The 23,231-nt window shown below is 36.7% G+C and overlaps 1 pseudogene; it reads left to right on the top strand.

The window, feature by feature from the left end:
* Positions 1–21,520: 21,520 nt before the first annotated feature.
* LOC122900031 lies at positions 21,521–22,750 on the top strand (annotated as a pseudogene).
* Positions 22,751–23,231: the final 481 nt, after the last annotated feature.

The following is a 23,231-nucleotide window of genomic DNA, read 5'->3' as shown; positions in this document are numbered from 1 at the left end:
GCTTTTATTCTGATGGATTTTTGTCATGCAGAAATTGTTTATTTTTAGGTACTTGAATTTATCAATCTTATTTTTCTGGCTTCAGGTTTTTATTCATGTTAGAAAGAACTTCTAAAAGTAATAAAATACATTCTCCTATGGTTTCTTCTATTTTTAAAAAGTTTCTTCTTTTCTACTTCAAATATTTGATCCATTGAGAATTTGTCCTGATACCTGGTTTAAATCCAAGTTCATATTGTTTTTCTAGTTGGCTATACCATTTTGAAAACAATATATATTTACTGAGTATTACATTGTTCCGGAGGTTACATGAACATTTTCTTTGATGTTATATCATCCTGGGCATTAATTCATCAGCCTATTAGGATATAAATACCTCATTGTCTTAATTATGTTTACATTTCCATAGCTTATGGATTTCACTTTTCACAGTGTATAGTTAACATTTTTTTTCAAGCTTATAGGGTAATCTCATCTCATTACTCCTTTTTTGGTCAGAATTTTTCTGGAAATAGCATATTTAATTTTCCATATGAATTTTAAAACCCCCATCATGATTTCTCTGCACTTTCACTCAAATATATTTTTCTATTTTATTGGGATTGCATTACATTTATAGATGAATTTAGAAATATTGTCAGTTTCTAAAAATAGCACTGTCTTCTTATTCAAGAACATAGTATGACAATATTTTTCTAATAGAGATAGACACCAGTAGGTTTTACAATTATTTTTATATAGCTCTCATGCAGTTCTTATGAAGTTTATTTGAGGTAATTTACACATTTTTGATCTTTTAAAAATAGGGTCTTCTTTATGATTATTAATAAGATTGAACCAGTAATCAAAAATTTTCCAAGAAAGAAAAGACCTGATCTGATGACATCACTAGTGAAATCTACCAAACATATAAAGAGGGGTTAATATCAATTCTTCTTCAAACTGTCCCAAAGGACTGGAGAGCATGGAACAGTTCTTTACTCATTCTGTGAGGCCAGAATTATCTTGATACCAAAGCCAGTCAAAGATACTACAAGAAAACTACAGACTGATATAGGAGGGGGAGGGGGAGAAAGAGAAGGAGGAGGAGGAGGGAGAGGGGGAAGAGGGGGAGGTTGAGGAGTTGGGGAGGAGAAGTAGGAGAAAAAGAGAAAAGCACATGCTCATGTCTATTGATGCAAAAATAAAAAGTGACAAAATTCAACTTCATTGCATGATAAAACAACTCAATAAACTAGGAATAGAAGGAAATTTTCTCAACATAATAAAAATCCATATAGGACAAACCCACAGCTAACATCATACTCAATGATGAAAGACTGAAACTTCTCCACTAAGATCAGGAACAAGGAAGGAATGCCCGGTTTGACTATTTGTATTCAACATGAAATTCAATCCAGAACTATTAGTCAAGAAAAAGAAATGCAAAGAATTCAAATTGGAAAGGAAAAAGTAAAATTATCTCAGTTTTCAGATGACATGATCTTACATGTAAACAACCCCAAAACACACACACAAAAAACTGTTAGAGCTAATAAACAAATATAGCAAAACTGCAGGATACAAAACCAACCCAAAAAATCAATTTCATTTCTACACACTAAAAATTAAAAACCCAAAAAGAAAATGAAAAAAAATTCTATTTATAGTAGCATCAATTTTAATACTTAGGAATAAATGTAACCAGGAAGATGAAAGACTTGTATACTGAAAACTACAATTTTTTTGCTGAAAAAATTTAAAGAAGATATATAAATGGAAAGATATCCTGTGTTCATGGATTATGGATTTAATATTGTTTAGACAAACAGTACACTCAAGCACTGACTTGAGTCAGTGACTGACATTGACCGTATGGAGTCAATGCAATATCAAATTCCAATGACATTTTTGCAGAAATAGAATTCCTTCCCTTCTGAAATTCATATGGAAAATTTCAGTGGTCCCCAAATAGCTAAAACAATCTTGAAAAAGAAGAACAAGTTGGAAAACTTACACTCCCTGATTTCAAAACATAATAACTGATCATAATCAAACAGTACTGCAGTGGCTATATATATATATAACATAAATAACTGATAAAACATTAAAAACATAATAACTGATCATAATCAAATAGTACTGCAGGGGCACTATATATATATTCACATACATATACACTAATGGGATAGAATAGAGAGCCCAGAAATAACTTATGATCAACTGATTTTCAGTAAGTATGCCAAGACCATTCATGGAGGGAAAGGACAGATTTTTTCAACAGATAGTGTGGAAAAACTGGATGTTCACATGCAAAAGAGTCGAATTGATTCTTACCTTGTGCCATATATAAAAATTAAGTCATAATGGATCAAAGACCACAATTAAACTAAAGCTAAAATTATAAAAATCATAGAATAAAACATATGATACTGGATTTGGATTTGACAATGACATTTTGGATGTGACACCAAAACAACAAGCAACAAAGAAAAAAATAGATAAATGGCACATTTAATCAAATCAAAATGTGCACATCAAAGGGTATTTATTATCAAAAGAGAGAAATGACAATAAAAGGAATGGAAGAAAGTATTTGTAAGTAATATGTCTGATAAAGGATTACTATCCCAAACATGTTAAGGACTCCCATATGCCGATTTAAAAAAACAAACAAACAAAACAAAAAAAGAAAACCCAAACCTTCGACTAGAAATTAGGCAAGGACTTAAATAGACATTTCTCTGAAGATGCACAAATGGCTGATTAAGTACACTAAATGATGCTCAATATCACTAATCACTAGCTGAATATAAACCAAAACAACAATGTGATACTATTTCACTTCCACTAGGATAGTTACTATCAAAACAAAAAAAAAAAATTTACAAGCTGGCAAAGTTACGAAGAAATTGCCACTTTTATACATTGCTGATGGGATGTAAAATGGTACAGCTGCTGCAGAAGAAAGTTTGATGGCTACTCAAAAAAATTAAAAACAGAATTACCATATGATCCAACAATTCACTTTTTTAAAATTATTACATTTATTTATTTATTTTTACATTTATTTATTTTTTATTAACATATAATATATTATTTGTTTCAGGTGTACAGGTCTGTGATTTATCAGTCTTAATCAATTCACAGAGCTCGCCATAGCACACGCCCTCTCCAATGTCCATCACCCAGCCATTCCATCCCTCCCACGCCCCTCCAGCAACCCTCAGTTTGTTTCCTGAGATTGAGTTTCTTATAGTTTGTCTCCATCCCCAGTCCCATCTTGTTTAATTTTTCCCTCCCTTCCCCTTGCATCTCAAATTCCTCATATCATTGAGCTCATACGATAATTCTCTTTCTCTGATTGACTTATTTTGCTTAGCGTAATAAACTCTACTTCCATCCACGTCATTGCAAATGGAAAGATTCTGGGTTTTTGTTGGTTGCATGTTTATTCCATTGTGTGTGTGTGTGTACACATATATACCACATCATCTTTATCCACTCATCTCTTGATGGACATCTAGGATCTTTACATAGTTTGGCTATTGTGCACATTGCTGCTATAAACATTCGGGTGCACATGCCTGTTTGGATCACTTCATTTGTATCTTTAGGGTAAATACCCAGTAGTGCAATTGCTGGGTCATTGCATAGCTCTATTTTCAACTTTTTGAGGAAACTCCATACTGTTAACACCCCCCTCACTGAAATGGACAGATCATCTAAGCAGAAGATCAACAAGGGAAAAAGGGCTCTAATGACACACTGGACCAGATGGACATCACATATATATACTCAGAACATTCCATCCCAAAGCAACAGAATACACATTCTTCTCTAGTGCACATGGAACATTCTCCAGAATAGAGCACATCCTGGGTCACAGATCAGGTCTCAACCAGTACCAAAAGATTGGGATCATTCCCTGCATATTTTCAGACCACAGTGCTTTGAAACTAAAACTCAACCACAAGAAGAAAGTTGGAAAGAAATGAAATACATGGAGGCTAAAGAGCATCCTACTAAAGAATGAAAGGGTCAACCAGGAAATTAAAGAAGAATTTAAAAAATTCATGGAAACAAATAAAAATGAAAATAGAACTGTTCAAAATCTTTGGGATGCTGCAAAGGCGGTCCCAAGAGAAAAGTCTATAGCAATACAAGTCTTTCTCAAGAAATAAGAAAGGTCTCAAATACACAACCTAACCTGATATAATACATTAATAAAAGAAAGAACAAGAACCATATGATACGCTCAATAGATGCTGAAAAAGCATTTGACAAAGTACAGCATCCTTTCTTGATCAAAACTCTTCAAAGTGTAGGGAGAGAGGGTACATACCTCAATATCATCAAAGTCATCTGTGAAAAACCCACAGCGAATATCATTCTCAATGGGGAAAAACTAAGAGCTTTCCCCTAAGGTCAGGAACACGGCAGGGATGTCCACTATCACCACTGCTATTCAACATAGTACTAGAAGTCCTAGCCAACAATTTAACTCTTAAAAGAATTGAAAACAGGAACTGAGACAATTGTACAATGATGTTCATAGTAGTTTGTTCACAAAACTCCAAAAGAAGAAAAATTCAAATATTTACCAGTAGATGAATGGATAAACAAAATATGCATATATAGAATACAATATTATTCAGTTTGAAAATGAAGAAAAATCTGATGCATGCTACAAAATGGATGAACTTTGAAAATGCTAAGTGAAATAAACCAGACAAAAAGGACAAGTTTTCCTATGGTTCCACTTATATGAGGTACCCAGGCTAGGTAAATTCATAAAATAGATAAAATAGAATAGAGGTTACCAAGGAATAGGGGAAGGGTGGAGCAGGGTAATTATTGTTGAATAGGTCTAGAGTTTCTGTTTGGGATGATGAAAAAGTCCTCTAGAAGGATGGTGATGTTTGCACACATTGTGAATATACTTTATGCCAGTGAATTACACAATTAAACATGATTAAAATGGTAAATTTTATGTTATTCATACTAAGTCACAACAAAACAAAATTTTAAAAATAGGGTCTTTGATGATCATTTCTGTTATTTTTTGGTTTAGAGTGTTTTGTTTTGTTGTTGTTTGTGTGTTTTTTGTGTATATGAAGGCTATTGACTTGTACATGGTAACTGTATACTCAACCAATATTCTAATTTTCAGGAATAGAAAAGGATATAGGTAACAGTTTCTTACTTTACTTTTTATTCAATTGCAATGAAATATACATCACATAAAATTTACCATTTGAACCATTTTTAAGTGAATCATTTAATGACATTCACAGAGTTGTGCAACTACCATCATGATCCATCTCTAGAATTCTTCATCTTCCCAAACTGAAAATCCGCACCAATCAATTTACCAATCAATAACATTCCATTACTCTCTTCTCTCAGGCCCTGGAATTCTACTTTCTGACTCTAGGAATTTGACTACACTAGTAACCTCATATAAGTAGCATCATAGTATGTGCCCCTTTTGTGTCTGGCTTATTTCACTAAGCACAGTGTCCTTAATATTTATCCATGTTATAGCATGTACCAGAATTTATTCCTTTTAAAGGCCAAATAATATTTTATTATGTGGAATTACCACATTTTGTTATCCATTCATTTATCAATTCACTCTTGGGTTGCTTCCACCTTTTGGTTATTGTGAATAATGCTGCTTTGAATATGAGTGTGCAAATAACTGTGTGAGTTCCCACTTTCAATTCTTTTGGTATATGTCTGGAAGAGAAATTGCAGGATAATATAGTAATGATATTTAAATTTTTAAGGAATCACCATATCATTTGTTATAGAAGCTATACTATTTCATATTCCCACCAGCAGTACACTTAGTTCATTTTTTTAACCCATGTATATAATTATATCATCTGTAAAATGGTAACTTTACCTGTTGTCATCCAATTTTTATACATCTAATATCTTTCTTTTTCTAATACCAATTATGTACAGTTTTCCATTATAAAATTTTCAGTTATATGACATGAGATAGATAGTTATCTTCAGGATTTAATTTCATGAGAAATGAACCAGGTTTGTTGGCTGTCAAAAAACAAGATTCTAGGGGTGCCTGGGTGGCTCAATGGGTTAAAGCCTCTGCCTTTGGCTCAGGTCATGATCCCAGGGTCCTCAGATAGAGCCCCTCATTGGGCTCTCTACTCAGCAGGGAGCCTGCTTCCCTTCCTCTCTCTCTCTCTCTGCCTGCCTCTCTGCCTACTTGTGATCTCTGTCTGTCAAATAAATAATTAAAATTTTAAAAAATAATAATTAAAAAAACAAGATTCTAAGCCAAATATTTCAATACACAATAAATCACTACTTTTAAATGATAAGGAATCTCCATTAACTAAAATATTATCATAACTTGGATGTAAGACCTTTGTATTTTGCACATCTAATTAATATTCTGACAGAATTCAGTATACATTTATAATTAATTACCTGTTATGTCAATTCTTTGATTTTGAGTTAATGTACAATATAAAATAACTTTTAAATTGTGAGTAAATTTGACAGAGGTAACTCTGAATTTGACAGAGGTAACTCTGAGGTTTCTGGAGAAGATATTGTGGAACATATTAAATTAAATTATTAAATTTAAATTATTACTAGTTAATAAATTATTAAATTTATTTACTAGTTAAATAATTAAATTATTAATAGTTACTTTGGACAAAATTGTGTTCCCTCAAAACTGACATGTTGAAATTCATATGTCCTAATCCACAATGTGACTGTATTTAGAGATAGGGAGCTAATTAAGTCTAGATGTCACAAGGGTGGGCCCTAATCCTATAGAACTGGTGTCCTTATAAGAAAATGAGAGAGACCAGAGAACTCTCTATCTTCCACTGGTACAGAGAAAAGACCATGTGAGCACATAGCAAGAAGGTGGCCATCTACAAGCCAAGAAGAGAAATCTCACCAGACACCAACCATGCTGGCACCTTGATCTTAGACTTCTTATCTATAAAACTATGAGAAAATAAATGTCTGTTGTTTAAGCTACCCAGTCTGTGGTATTTTGTTATAGCAGTCCAAGCAGTCTAATACCCTACATGTATTTGGATGTATGTACAGAATACGATTTTTGGTCAAATAATACAGATGTTAATTACCTGAGGAATCTGCTCATTGATTCCTTCTCAACCAAACGTCTTATATTTAGAAATGCAAGCAATTGTGATCTGCTTCTAGTTATTCAACCTGACACATTTATTACTTTTATAGATGAGGTTGATCAAAGAGTACCCAGAGATTCCAGGACTATTAAGTTAAAAAAAATTAAATACAACTAATTATCTGTATGCATCACAAGTTTTTCAAGTATGTGTAAACAAAATAAATACAGAAATAAGATAAAAGCTGGAACTATAAAAAAAATTCATACACTCTGATTTCAAATCATATGGTCACCAAAAGAATCAACATTATCATTTGTCTTTTATTTTTTAACTTTGGATTTTATCATAAACTTGTACTAATTAAATATAATTTTCATTGGTTCTCTGATATAATATATGAGGACATGAGAGCACTTAAATTTTCTCCTGACTTTCTTTTCACTCTGTTATTTCCAGATATTTAAGTTACGTTATAATTACTTCTGTTCTATGAAGAACCACAATATTTATATCTCTTATGTAACTATAATTCTGTCAGTTTTTGACCTTATTGTTTCTCATTTCTTGATAACTTATCATTAAACTTTAAATATTGACAGAGTTAATTAAAATAATGAGATATCACTGCACACTTATTAGTATGTCCAGAATATGGGGCATTTGACAAAACCAAATGCTAGTGAGGACATGGAGCAACAAGAACTCTCCTTCTTTGCTGATAAGATTGTGAAATGGTACAGCCACTTAGGAAGACAGTTTCATGGTTTCTTTTAAAACTACTCTTCCTTACAACCCAGCAATCACACTCTTTGGTATTTACCCAAAGGAGTTGAAAATTAATGTCTACACAAAAACCTGCCACAGATATTTATAGCAGCTTTATTCATAATTGCCCACTTGTTGCAACAAAGATGGCCTTCAGGAGGTGAATGGGTAATTGAAATGGCACAGACAGACAGTGGAATATTATTAAGCAGTGAAATGAAATGAGTTACCAAGCCATGAAAAGACATAAAGGAAACTTAAATGTGTATTACTAAGTGAAAGGAGACAATCTGAGAACACTACATACTATATGATTCCACCAACTATAGGACATTCTGGAAAAGGCAAAACTATGGAGACAGTAAAAAGAACAGTAAAGATGGGAAAGAATAGGCAGAGCATAAAGGATTTTCAGGGCAGTGAAAATACTCTATTTGATATTATAATGGTGGATACATGTCTAAACACACTGAATGTACAACATCAAGGGTAAATCTTTGGGTAAACTATGGATTTGGGATGATTAAGATGTAGGCTCATCTTTGGCAAAAATGTCCCATTTTGGTTAGCAATGCTGATAATGGGGGAGTCTGCGCACATGTGGGGGGGCAAGGGATATATGCAAAGTATATACATCTTTCTCTTAATTTTATTGTAAACCTAAAACTATTCTAAAAAATTAAAGCTTTTAAAAATTTTTCACAGTTGATTTGATCCTATTAAATAGATATAATTATCCCTGTACTTATATGTAATATCAACAATGTGTTCCTTCACTTTGATCTTTCTGTGTTCCTTAGTACTTTATTTTTTTATTCAAATTCAATTAGTCAACAAATAGTACAATAGTTTCTGATATAATATTTAATGATTCATTAGTTGCATATAGCACCCAGTGCTCATTACATCACGTGTCGTCCTTAATGCCCATCACCAAGTTACCCCATTCCCCCACCCACTTTCCTTTCTGCAAGTTTGTTTCCCAGAGTCAAGAGTCTCATATGGTTTGTCTCCTTCACTTATTTCTTCCTCTTCAGTTTTTTGATTCATCTTTTAGTAGAATAAACACAAATGTCAAGAAATTTTCCAAAAATCCTTCATTGGTATTATGTGTCTAAGTTTTTAGGTACTGAATTAACAATTTGACTGGGTAGGAAATTTTTAGGTCACACTCCTCCTCCTTCAGAATTCCAGAGCATTTTTTACTTATCTTAAAGCATTGTGTGTTCCTCTAGAGAAGTTTGAAGGTCATCTTTACAAGTGACTTGCTTTTTGTCTTGATGTCTACAGCATTTGCTCATTTTCCTTAAAGCCCAACAACTTTATCAAGGTCTGACTCAGTGTTAAAAATTCCGTATCCATTTTCCCCTGGTACAAAGTGTGCCTGCAGTTTTAGGTCTTGTTTTATTTTAGAAATGTTTCATTCTATTATATTTGAGTACTTACACTTTTTTGCTTAAGAAAAAACACTTCACTTCTTCAGGAACACCAACTATATTTAATCTAGTTATTTTCTCTCTTGTTTTAGATATTTTTCACTTTATGTTTATTTGTGATCTTTTTTTAATTTAACTTTGCTGGGTGATTTTCTCATATTACTGACTCAGTTCAGTGATATATATTCTAATTTTTTTTTAACTACTAATTTTTTTTTAACTAGAAGAGTATATTGTTACCACTAATTACCTTTCTGAGCTCTGCAATCTCATTTTATACCTCCTAAATCTCTTTTCCAAATCTCTTTTCCAAATTCCAAAGTATTTCCCAACAGGGAGTCAGTAAAGCTGGTTCAGTCCGTAAAGCATGAGACACTTGATCCTGGGGTTTTGAATTTGAGCCCCATGTTGGACTTAGAGTTTACTTTAAAAGACAAGGTATTTCCCAACTATTCACTTTTCAGTTTGAGAGTATAGAGGAATATTTTCCTAAAAGTTTATTTTATTACCTTCAATGGGTTTTCTTTTGAAGTATATTCCTCTTCAAATATATAATTTTCCTTTATTTCCACTTAAAAATTCGTGATGTTTATACACATAGTCCATTTCATATCCCTTTTGCTTATTATTCATTCTTTTATAGGGATGGTTTTATCTGTACATACCACTTGTTCAAAAACAAGATGGAGAGGGCAGAAGAGTGTTGGCTGGTACAGTCAATAGCTTCCAATCAGTTCTATTGCAACTAAATATTTTTTCCACAAAATCTACCAGCCAGGGGATATAGTTCTTTTCTTATACTTGGGAACTTCACTTTAATGAAGTGAAATGATCTCCTAAGCAGCAGCTGGGCAGTGATTTCTAGAGATGCCTCATAGCTCAAAAGTTATTAGGTTTAATATTGATAATGATTAAGCATTGATTTTTCTCCGCTCACATGACTCACATTTACAATTTTTTTTTACTTCCATCTATTTCTCCAGGTTAAGAAGCCCTGTTCATAGAAAATAAATAAGAACTTGCAGTGTTGACCTCCACTTCCTACTATTGTTCAGGATGGAGACTGCATATTTCCTTCTAATTTGTTCATATATCCATGCCATCACCCTTTGATTTTCAAATATAGGTTCATCAGATTCCTCAAGGTTCACTTCCTTACAAAGTAATTTAAAAGTCTGGAGACTTTTAGTTCTCCAGATATATTCTCAAGCTGTAGAAAACCCAATTAAAGAGCCCTAAATATAAACAAAGTCAACTGTGTCCCACAGCTGATGATCCCAAGGGCATATCTGGCTTCAAGTGAGATTTATCCAGGCCTTAAGCAATGTGACCATGAACCATTACCTTTCTGTTTCTTGGCTCCACATCCCTGGAGTTCTCAAGCAGTCCCTTTTTGGTGGTCTAAAGAGGCTGGCTGAATAAATGGACCAATAAAATTCTCATTTACTTCCAGGAGGAAAAAGAAAGGAATTGCTTCTCCAGTCAACTGAAGTATTAGAGATGAGTCTAATAGGCCATTATGGATATAACTTTGGTCCTGTCCCCAGTTTTGAACAAATAATCTCAGTCCAAGAGGTTGAGACTGTCTCAAGCTAACTAGAGTCCACTGCTTGAGCTGGGGAAAGTTCAGTTCCGCCAAAACCACATGGCCAGGAGACCGGAGTCCAGTTAGGAAAAGAGAATAGGTACAAGGTGTGGAGGCAACCATAATATTCTCATCTGATCAAAATGTCACTTTATCTGGATGGAATTCTTCATATACTTGAATTCCTTCCTAAATTAGTTAAAGATGGGGGGATGGAATTTTCTACTTCATTTCATTTACATTTTGTTGTTGTTGTTGTTCACTGTTCATTTTTGTGACTTCCAGAGATGAGAAGAGAGTTAACCTCTTTACTTCTAATCTTTAGTTGGAAGTTCTAAATTAGCTATATTTTTTAGCTTTATGATTTAGATTCTCCTTTATTCATTAAACCAACATATTTTGAGTATCTCCTAGGCTTTGTTCTAAGCCAGCAGTTTCAACAATAATCAAGACAGATATTGTCTCTGCCCTCTTGGTATCTATACCATAATTTGGGAAAAATGGCTTCTATTTTTTAAAAAAAAGTATAAAAAAACATTGCCCTATTGCAAGTAACACTCTCTCTTCCTTATTTACAGGCAAGGCGTAAGGGACAAAGCAGAATCAAGGAATGGAAAGTTTCAGTAATAGTAAAGAAAGTCCTAGGTGATATAGGCCTTCTCCAAAAGATGCTTCACATTTCTGGCCTTTCTTGGTTTTTGATTCTTAAGATTCCCAAATCAAATTCCACTTGCACAATTTCTCTGTTTCTTCAAGCTTTTAGCATTAGGTAGCATATTCCCAAAGCTTGGAACTCAGTACTGTTGTCTTGAACGGTTTGTTCTTCCTTTCTCTCACCTTCTTCACTCATCTTCTCTCCTTTTTCCTTCCTCATGTTTCCTTAGGTGGTCATGAAAGCCAGGACTTAGGACTCCCCATGAGCACTCACATGTTCTTGTGGGAGATTTGACTGACTACTGACAGAACAGAACCTGTGGCCAATATCTTTAGGCTACAGACATAGAATTTAAGAACTTGTGCTAATACAAGAACTATTCATATACATGGATATCCAGGCTCAAATCAGCTGCTGTTGGTGACATTAATGGTCCATCCTGAGGGTTTATTATGAGTTCAGTATTATGCTCAGTCCATCAACTGTGTCATTTCCTTCTGTCTTCATAACCCCCAATAAGAGTTACTTATTTCTGCCTTACTAGCCAAGGACTGAGGGGCTCATCCTAGTCCCTCACTTTGCCTGGGCATTATCCTATGTTCACCTAGGATAAGACATTATCCTATGTTCACCTCCCAAGTTCAGGTACTCACCCATTGTGCTGCATGGAAGTGATCCAGCACTTTTTCCCTTTGCATCTGGTAACCTCTGGAGAGAAGGGCTGCATTTGTCAGCTGTAGCACCAACCTCTCTCAGGAGGTAATAGGAATCTCCTGTGACAAAGCAGAAGGGGAAAAGATACAAGGATCTTTGTTCTGCCTGTCAGACAGGGTGTGCTGCTAAACAAGCTTGCATGCTTGGTGAGAGGATGAGCTTTATGTGGGTCTCCATGTCTAAACTTCGAAGGCTATTTTTGCCTTTATGGTTTTTGCCTTTGTTCATTCATTGTTTGTTTTCCGGTGATGTTTTAGTAAATTTCTTTTTGAAAATCCCAAGCTTTCTCAGCTGTGCAAAGAGGAACAAAGAAAAGGGCCTTTATGTTTTATCCATACTTGGACAGGTGTTCTAAAGAGGAAGTGTCCTATCCTTGCCCCATCTGGTGGTGCTGGGCCCAGTGGGGAAGAGATGGTAGGGGCTCAGCTCCTGCCGTGAAGCCTTATTGTGCTTTTCCACTGACTGCCTTCCCTACCTCAGGTGTGTCTTGTACTTGCTCTTTCTCACAAAGAGACACAGCATCTCTTTATCAACAACAAAATGGATATTTAAAAACAGTGTATTCTAGCAAGTTTACCTCAAAAAGATCGAAGTCAAAGTTCCAATCCCACCCTGGTCATGATCCCCAGCCTGTCACTAGGAAAATCAGGAGAGGCCCGGTGGAAGAGGAAGGACCAGAATGGAGTGAGATAAGACTGCTCTGCCCCAATTTGGCAGTGGGTCTGCCAGGTTGAGTCACTGAATCCTTTTGAGCATCAGCTTCCAAACCTAAAAAGGACTGACTTCGTAGGACAGTAGTAATGACCAAACGAGGGAAATACATGTGGAGATATTTGGTACAATAATTCTATCCAAGCATTAATGTTAGTATCTGAGTACTTAAAGGGCATAGTGCATTTGCGTTGTGTCTGTGCTAGTGGGCTTGTGTTTTTTGTTCATCTAAAAGGTAGAGAATGCAGTACATGGATACTAAACAGAATCAATCAAAGAAGAGGGCTGGTTAAAAACAGGTTTGCAGAAGTGTTATTCTATAGCTGGCCTGTACCTGCTCATGAGACAGATGCTGCTCACATCCTTCCATTCCACATCCCTGCATGACCCTGGGAGCTTGGAATCAACTGAGGTGGTACATTCACATCACAGAAATCAGTGCTACAAATACACATCACAGAAATCAGCACAGAAATGTTAATAATTAGGACTTTCTTGTTTGGAGGGACAGTTCACTAGCAAACCACTGGTTGGTAAGTTATAAAAGAAAGGTTTCCAGGTGATGTCTTAGTTATTGTTTAAACAGCAGGTGAAGTTTAATTAGCAGTATACTATGAAAACGTCAGTGTTACCTGAAGAGTCTCAATATGTTCTAAATATCCATAATCAATGATCATAAGGCATTCTGTTACTATATAAACTTTTCCTTTTTTAGGACTAAAATATTTTTATTTTTTTGTTAGTCTAAAGCATGTTTTCTATATCTATATAGCATGGTTAGTTTTGGGAAAATGCAATGAACTTATTAAAAATAAAATCCATAAAGAAATAAATTGATTTAAAAAAAATTAAAACCAGAAGAGGCATTTTCAACTCAAATAAAGTGGTAATTTAAATGATAATAGGGTTGACTTCATAATTTAGTCAAAAGCACTCTCAGAAATATCTTTCATCAGGGAAGAGCTACAGTATGTATTTGTGTTAAAGACGATGATTGCCCCTTGGAAAAGATTTTATTTAAAAGACAATAAAACATGCAAATTCAAGGTTGCTTGTGGGAGTGTGCACTTTCAAATAGTTATAAGTAACTTAGTTTAGTTTATTATGCATTTATATTCTCAAATGCAGCAGGGGATCCACTCATTATATTTAGTATATTAAATTGTTCATTTAGAACATCTTAAAGTAAAAACTTCCTGCTTTTTTTTTTTATTAGTGTTTGTTACCCCAGAACAAAACCACATTGTCTCATAAAGATATCAGCTTTGTCTTTGGCCCCTGCAGAAAGCAAATTGAATAAACACCCTTCCACAGTGAGGTTCCTGACTAGGTCCCTGAGTTTAATTTAGCTAACTTGGCAGTGTAACTTATTCACATTTGTGTCATAATAGAGAAGGGATATTTCTTAAAGTTCTAAAACTCCCATGGTTGCTGGATGTCAGAAGGCAACTCTCAGGACAGTGTGCTCTGGGTCGCATGGGGACTCCTAAGGGAGGGATGTGCCTGCTGTGGAGTCCTGGTTGCACAGACTCTTGAGTCATGACATCTGGCTTCTCTCTTTGGCCACTGAAAGAAAGTTTAAAATCTCTAAATAGGGCATTAGTTAATTTTCATTTCCTTGTACTCACAGTGACTTCCCATTACAGTCACAATAGCAAAGCTGTCACCTACAGTGGGCTCGTAGGGTCCATGGAAAGAAACCTGGAAGGAAGAAGCATAGTTCCCTCTGCTGGGACTGCTGCAGTGGAGGGGAATGCACCCACAGAACTCTAACTACAGTGCACAATTGACCAGGCACTCTAACTGCTGGCCACAAACCCTTGTCCTTTCATTTGGTTCAAGGCCACGTTCCCCACAGGTGGCTCTCAGCTAGTGGCTGAGTAATCCTGAAGAGACAGGAGCTCCACTGAGGGCTGGCTTTCATCAGTAACCTTATGGAGCCATCCTTAGATGGTACAGTCATCCAGAATGTTTCTACTGAGCCTTTGCTCCTTCTCTCCTTTGCAGGTTATCATACATGCATGGTGGGATGACTGTTCTCTTGGACATTTTCTTTCACACATGCATTTTTCCTAACAAAATCCTTACAGTTTAGACTCAGACTAGCACAAGGGGTCCCAAGAGTGGTTTAAGAAAAGAGGCAGCAAAATTAGGGCTTGGGATTGAACCTCACACTGGCTAGGAGGTAAAGAGGACACAGCCTTGTTGGTTAGATCACATATAGGCCCTATGTAAGATGGAAGCTCAATTGTTAGAGATGTCACTGGGGGTGGCCTTGGAATATGACCCAGTGGGGAATATTGCTGATCTAGGTGCAATGGTACAAGCATTTGAAAAATGCAGGGGAATAATGCTCACAAAGGCAGTGAAGTTGGTTGGTTATTGTTAAGCTGAACTTACGTCCTGCAGGAAAAAAAGGAGAGAGTGAGATTCATTTACCTGTCGTTAATGACTAAGCATGAGAGTCAGACAGCTCCAATAGGGAGTTCCAAAGAGATCCTCATCACCCATGGTAAGCGGGCAAATGCAGTAGCACAGTGGGTTCTTGGAGAGTTTCAGAACTCTGGAGAGGTGTAAATGTCTAATCAAGGCAAGTCTGAGATATGTAGGTCAGCACCTTGGTGGGGAAAGCCTGCAATCCTGAAAATTATGACAGGGACATCTGGGTGGAGATCCCTGAGGATGCTGGTTGTACAGATCCCATCAGCTTTCTGGGATTACAGAGGTGCCACCCCTCTTTCTTAGAAAGAACACAGAAGACCCCAACTACCACACACAAGGCAATAAACACTCTCTCTTCTAGCTTTCAGGACAATAACTAGGATTAAATCTTTGCACAATGCAGTTGGGGAAATTCTGAGCCTGATATGGGAGGAAAAAAAACCTATTCACCTAAAAAATTGAAAGGATCAACTTGCATGTGCCCAAACAGGAGCCAAGGGAATATACTTTGACTGTGTGATCAAAAGGATCAGAATATAAAGTGAGGTAAGCAATAATTAAGGACCTTTTTAAGGATAAGAGATTTAACACCCTAGATAGGTATCCTAGAATGGAGCTAATCCACTACTGAGGTGGGTTTTAAAAGACTAGGGAAAAATGGTAGCCAAATCTCAGCAAAGTAGGTAGATATAGAGGAATAGAGACTAAGAAAATTGAACATGTGGGAATAGGCACATGGTGAAAGACAGAAGAGCTATGAATGACTATCTTCCATGAGATGGCACAGTGGAAGATTGGACCAAGGAAGGCACTGGTGAGAAGGGCATGAAGCACTAAAAAGTTTGGTGATAGCCCTCCTTTGCACACTGGGTCACCAAGCTGGATTCAATAACATCATGGGAAGGATAGGGCCCCAAAGTAATAGAGACTAGAAATCAGAAGGCCATAATTACCATAATAACTGGAGATGTAGCCATGGAGACCTGATCTACAGGGAGTTTTAGAGACTGTTAATAGAGAAAAATTGTTCTTAGGATTTAAAAAAGTCGGGGTGGGGCATATATTGCACTCCAGAGTGCTAGAATCTCCCTTAACAGCTTCAGCACATGTCCGGTGTCTGACTTTTTGTCTGGCGATCAGGATTTTGCAACTGCCATCCAGGGGGTGTTCCCTGATTGGCTGGCTCTGAAGGCCAGGGGGCTTTCATTCCTAAGTCTCATAAAACTATAACAATGAGAAAGACAGTTCTGAGCAGACTACCACTCCCAGGGCACTCCACAGAAAGCAGATTGAAACACACCTCTAGTCTTTCTGAAAGAGAGGTCTTTTACTTATCCAGGAGCTTTGGCTTCAGAGGCAGTCCTCTGGTTTGACACACAGATGTCTACAGAGGAGCTGTCAGGGGATGGAGGCTGGTAAATTCAGTTTGGTGCTTTCCCTCTACCTTACTCCATCGAGCTCATGATATCATACAGAAAGGAGCTTATATACTTTTCTCTTGCTCTGATTTTTGTGTCTTCTACCAGGGGATGCCTCTACATCATCTGGCTCTGGTGGCCAGTTGGGATTCAGCTTGCAGATTCCACGAAACTATAACAAATAGAGAAACAGCTACCTCCAGGGCATAGTGAAAAGCACAGACCTAGGAGCTCAATAGTTCTGGAAAGAAGGCTATTAGTTTATCATTACAACTGTAGCCTGAAGAGCATGTTTCTAATTTAACACACATCTAAGGGTTGACTATATACCTTCCCTAAGACTTCAGAGAGTGAGCACTATCTTCATGCTTGTCCTAGTTTTTATGTTTGGTGCCCTGGTTTTTGCAGCTGCCACCCAAAAGATACTCCTTTTTTCCCTGGAGCTGGTTGCCAGAGGGCCTTACATTCTTGGGTCCTCTGGATTATAACAACCAAGGAGACAGCTCTTGCACAAACAGCATAGTAAAATACACTCCCAGCCTTTCATCATTTCCCTTCCCTCTCCCCAACATAAGCCTACTTGTTAGTCCTAGAGCTTTGGTCTTAGGGGCAGCCTTCAGGTTGGGCACACATATAGAGATTACAGAAGTGTTTTTAATGAACGTATGCTGAGGGATGCCATCTTTATGCTCTCTTTCTGCCTCACTAATATCTCCCAGAAAGGAGCTTATAAACTTGTCTGGAATCCCAGTTTTTGTGACTGCTGCCCAGGGGACAACTCTAGGTCATCTGGCTTTGGACGCCAGTGGGGCTGAAATCTAAGATCACACAGGACAGTATATATTGCATTTTTTAAAGCTTTTGTATGAGGGTCTCACTTCCAATCACCTTGAATCCACATGCAGACTGAGCTCCTACTTTTTGGGACACTGACAGATCTTGGCATACTCTAAATTAATAGGAGCTATTAAAAATAAAATAAACCACTGGGTAGTCACAGAAATTTGAGAGACAACCAAGAACAAACAAACAAACAAGAACACCAAAAAAACCCACAACAACAAAAACCAGGAATTGGAAGATAGCTGCAGATTAAGAGGACCTGAGGCTCATCTCATCCTATGAACACAACTAGATAAACTATCAAATCATCCTAAATAACCCAGAAACTGACTTGAAGACTGTCAGAACAAACTCCACAGTTAAAGGTAAGGAAGAGGCCATGTCTAAGAAGGTAGGACATGTGGAGATATGATTTGGGAGAGAAATGGATTATGAGTACTACAGTGGGGAGGGAGCTGTGGAGCAGAGAAGGGTGAAAGACACACTAAACACAGTGGGACACACTGGGAAAACAAATCACCATAGTAATTGTTTTGGAAAGCTGCGAGGGCCATGAGTTCTTGCTAGGAGCGGGGCATAAAGTCTGGAGTTTTAAAGGTCAGTGGGTGTGGCTGAAATATAGCCCAGAGCATTGTGTTGCTCTTGGAGTTAAAGCAAACGACTCCAGCTACAGTGAGGAAAGAGTGATCTAAAAAGTGCCTGAAGCACACAGTGGAGAGGTTATTCACTCAACTCCCAGCACACACTAGAGAGGCAGCCTTACAGAGAGGACCCCTCCAGGAACAAAAGAACTGGCCTATGTCATTTCCCTCCCTCATCCCCAGCCTATACACAGAGCCACCTGTGGGAACTAGTGCAGTACAAACACTTGCTACTTAACTTGCTACATCAAGCCCTGGCCCCTGGACTCTAGAACTGACCTTCCAGTTACTCTTGCCTTAGTCCTAGCATGGTAGGCACCCTCCCCCAGAGGGCTAGACCAAATCCCTGCTCATACCATGTCTTTCATTGCTTGAGTTGTACTGAGCCTCTTTGCCTGTGAGGGTGGTGACAGGTATCAGTTCACAAATAAACCAGAGGGCCACCTAGTTCAAATGCACCACATTAAAGCAAGAGACAGAACACTGCTCACAACAGGCAAAGAGAAACTCTGAAGGCAACTAGTCTGAAGAATAAAGCAGCCAGGACAAAACAACAGAGAACACACAATATACACTGGGGACACTCCCAGAAGTGCCAGACCCTAGGCAAAAGGGGACACCACACAGAAGGTCACTATAAGTCTTATTGCAAGAATGGGAGATATAGCTGATTTTGTAACACACAGAAACAGGCACAGAGACTTTAGAAAAAAATGGGAAAACAAATTTAAACCAAATGAAAGAACAAGACAAGGTCACAACTAGAGATCTAAATGAAATAGATATAAATAACATGACTGATAGAGAATTTAAAGTAATGATCACAAGGATACTCACTGGACTTAAGGAAAGAGTGGAAGACATGAGTGACACCCTTAATATAGAGATAAGGAATAACATAGCAGAAATAAAAGCCTCAGTAAATAAAATGAGAAATATATCTGATGGAATAAACAGTAGGATGGAAGAAGCAGAACAATGAATTAATGACCTAGAAGACAGAGTAATGGAAAGTGATCAACTTGAACGAAAAAGAGCAAAAAGAATTAAGCAACATGACACTAGACTTGGGGAATTCAATGACTCCATCAAGCAGAGCCACACAAAGACATATTGTAATTAAACTGGTAAAATATAGCGATAAGAAAAAAAAAATTTAAAGCAGCAAGACAAAAGAAGACAGTAACATGAAAAGGGAAAACCCATAAGGCTACTAGGGGATTTTTTAGCAGAAACTTTCTAAACTAAAAGGCAGTGGCATGATATATTCAAAGTGCAGAATGGGAAAAATCTGTAGGCAAAAATACTCTAACCAGCAAGACTATCATTCAGAACAGAAGGAGACATAAATAGTTTCTCAGACCAAAAAAAAAAAAAATTTTAAAGGAGTTTGTGATCACTAAATCTGCAAGAAATATTAAAGGGACTCTGAGTGGAAAGGAAAGAACAAAAGTGAAAATATAAAGGTAGAAAATGCAGACAAAGCAGTAAAAATTAATATTTCTGTAAAAAATCAATCAAGGAACTTACAAAATAAAAAGATGTAAAATATGACAACATACTCTTATAATGTGGAGAGGTAAGGAATAAAGAATAGGTTCAAACATAAATGACCATCAACATAATACAGACTGCTATATGCAGAAAAGTGTACATACAAACTTAATGGTAACCATATATCAAAAACCATTAATAAATATGTAAAGAATAGAAAGAAAGAAATCCAAAGATATAATTTAAAAAATTAAGCAAGCCATGGAAGAGAGAAAGACAAGAAAGGATCAGAGAGAAATCTTTAGAAACAACCACAAAATAAATAATAAAATGTCAATGAATATATATCCATTAATAATTACTTTGTGTGTAAATGGACCAAACACTCCAATCAAAAGACAGGATGGTAGAATAGATTTAAAAAAAAAATGAAGACTCATCTATATGCTGCCTATGAGAGACGCATTTTAGACCTAAGGACACCTGAAAATTTTAAGTAAGGGGGTGGAGAAAAATCTACCATGCAAATGAATGTCAAAAAATGCCAGGATAGCAAAATAGACTTTAAAGCAAGGACGAGACAAAGAAGGGCACTGTGTCATAATAAAGGGGACAATCCAATAAAAAGATGTAACAATTGTAAATATTTATGCTCCCAACTTGGGAGCACCCAAATATGTAAAACCATAACAAACATAAAGGAACAGATTGATAATAATACAATAATAGTAGAGGACTTTAACATCCCACTTATATCAATGGACAGATCATCTAAACAGAAAATAAACAAAGAAACAATGGCTCTGAATGAAACCCTGGACCAGTGAATATGTAACAGATAACAGGATTATACACATTCTTTTCAAGTGTACAAGGGAAGTTCTCCAGAATAGATCACAAGTTAGTTCTCAACAAATGCAGAAAGATTGAAATCTTACCATACCATGCACTTTTCTGACCACAATGCTATGAAACTAGAATACGTGGACACAAATTACAATGAAAACACAATAGTGCAAAACCTTTGAGATATAGCAAAAGCAGACATAGAGGGAAGTATATAGCAATGCATGCCTACCTCAAGAAGCAAGAGAAATCTCAAATAAACAACCTAACTTTGCATCTAAAGAACCTAGAAAAAGAACAACGAACAAAGCCAAAATCCAGCAGAAGAAAGGAAACAATAAAGATTAGAGCAGAAATGAACAATATAGAAACTAAAGAAACAATGGAACATATCAATGAAACCAGGAGCTAGTTCTTTGAAAAAAATAATAAAATTGGTAATCATCTCTTTTCTGCAATAGGTTTGTTGCTCGAACACATATGTCTTAAAAACTATTGCTAAACCTAAACCAAAATGGGAAAGGAAAAGACTCACATTAACATTGTTATCATTGGGGTGCCTGGGTGGCTCAAGTTAAAGCCTCTGCCTTTGGCTCAGGTCATGATTCCAGGGTCCTGGGATCGAGCCCTGCATCGGGCTCTCTTCTCAGCAGGGAGCCTGCCTCCCCCTGTCTTTCTCTGCCTGCCTCTCTGCCTACTTGTGTTCTCTGTCCATCAAATAAGTAAATAAAATCTTAAAAAAAAATTGTCATCATTGGACACATAGATTCAGGCAAATCTATCACTGCTAGTCATCTGATCTACAAATGTAGTAGGATCAACACAAGAATTGTTGAAAATTTTTAGAAAGAGGCTGCTGAGATGGGAAAGGTTTCCTTTAAGTATGCCTGGGTCTTGGATAAACTGAAAGCTAAACATGAACGTGATGTCAGCATTGTTATCAACCTGTGGAAATTTGAGACCAGCAAGTATGTGACCATCATTGATGAACCAAGACACAAAGATTTCATCAAAAACATGAATATAAGCACATCTCAGGTGGACTGTTCTGTGCTGATTGTTACTGCTGGTGTTGGTATATTTGAAGCAGGTATCTCCAAGAATGGGCAGAGCCTTAAGCATGTCTCTCTGGCTTACATATTGGGTGTGAAACAACTAATTTTTGGCGCTAACAAAATAGACTCCCCTGACTCACCCTATAGCCTGAAGAGACATGAGAAACCATTAAGGAAATTAGCACCTACTTTAAGAAAATTGGCTACAACCCTGACACTATAGCATTTGGGTCAATTTCTGGTTGGAATGGCAACAACATACTGGAGTCAAGTGCAAACATACCTTGGTTCAAGGGATGGAAAGTTACCTATAAAGATGGCAATGCCAGTGGAACCACACTGCTTGAAGCTCTGCCACCTGCTCATCTAACAAAGCTTTGTGTCTGTTCCTCCAGGATGTCTAAAAAAGTAGTGGTATTAATATTCTCCCTCTGGGCCAAGTGGAGCCAGGTGTTCTTAAACCCAGCATGATGGTTACTTTTGCTTCAATGTTAAAACTGAAGTCTGCTCAAATGCGCACTGAGTGAGGCTTTTCCTGGGGGCAGTGTGGGCTTCAATGTCAACAATATACCTGTCAAAGATGTTCATTGTTGCAATGTAGCTGGTGACAGCAAAAGTAACCCAGCAATTGAAGCAGCTGGATTCATGGCTCAGGGGTTCATCCTGAACCATTCAGGCCAAATCAGTGCTGGATATACCCTGTGCTGGATGGTCACACAGTTCACATTGTTTGCAAGTCTGCTGAGCTGAAGGAGAAGACTGATTTGTCATTGTAGAAAAAAAAGCTGGAAGACACCCTTGCCCCAAGTTCTGGAAATTTGGTGATGCTGCTATTGTTGATATGGTTCCTGAGAAGCCTATTTGTGTTCAGAGCTTCTTTCACTAACCTCCTCTAAGCCATTTTACTGTTCATTACATGAGACAGACAATTTGTGTGCATGTCATCAAAGCAGTGGACAAGAAGGCAGTTGGAACTGGCAAGGTCTCTAAGTCTGCCCAGAAAGCTCGGAAGGCTAAATGAATATTATACCCAAAACCTGCCACCTCAGTTTTAATCATCAGTGGAAGAAGAGTTTGTCTCAACTGGCCATTTAAGTTTAATAGTAAAAGACTGGTTAATGACAAAAAAGCATTGTAAAACATTCAGAAGGAAAGGGGAGTGTTCTGTGAAACATTTTTCTTGTATGTGTGGCAGTTTAAGTTATTAGATTTTAAAATCACTACTTTTTAATGGAAACAACTTGAACAAAAATCTGTCACAGAATTTTGAGACCCATTAAAACCAAAGCTTATTGAGAAAAAAAAAAACAAACAAACTGATAAACTTCTAACCAGACTTATCAAGAAAAAAAAGAGAAAGGACTCAAATAAATAAAATCACAAATGATAGAGGAGAAATAACAACCAACACCACAGAAATATAATTACAAGAGAATATAATGCAAAACTATATGCCAACAAATTGGACAACCTGGAAGAAAGAATTAAATGTCTAGAAACAT

Source organism: Neovison vison, chromosome 1, assembly GCF_020171115.1.
Source record: "Neovison vison isolate M4711 chromosome 1, ASM_NN_V1, whole genome shotgun sequence".
NCBI classification, from domain to species: Eukaryota; Metazoa; Chordata; class Mammalia; order Carnivora; family Mustelidae; genus Neogale; species Neogale vison.
Note: the sequence above shows the minus strand (reverse complement) of the source record. Positions and strands in the feature narration are given on the sequence as shown.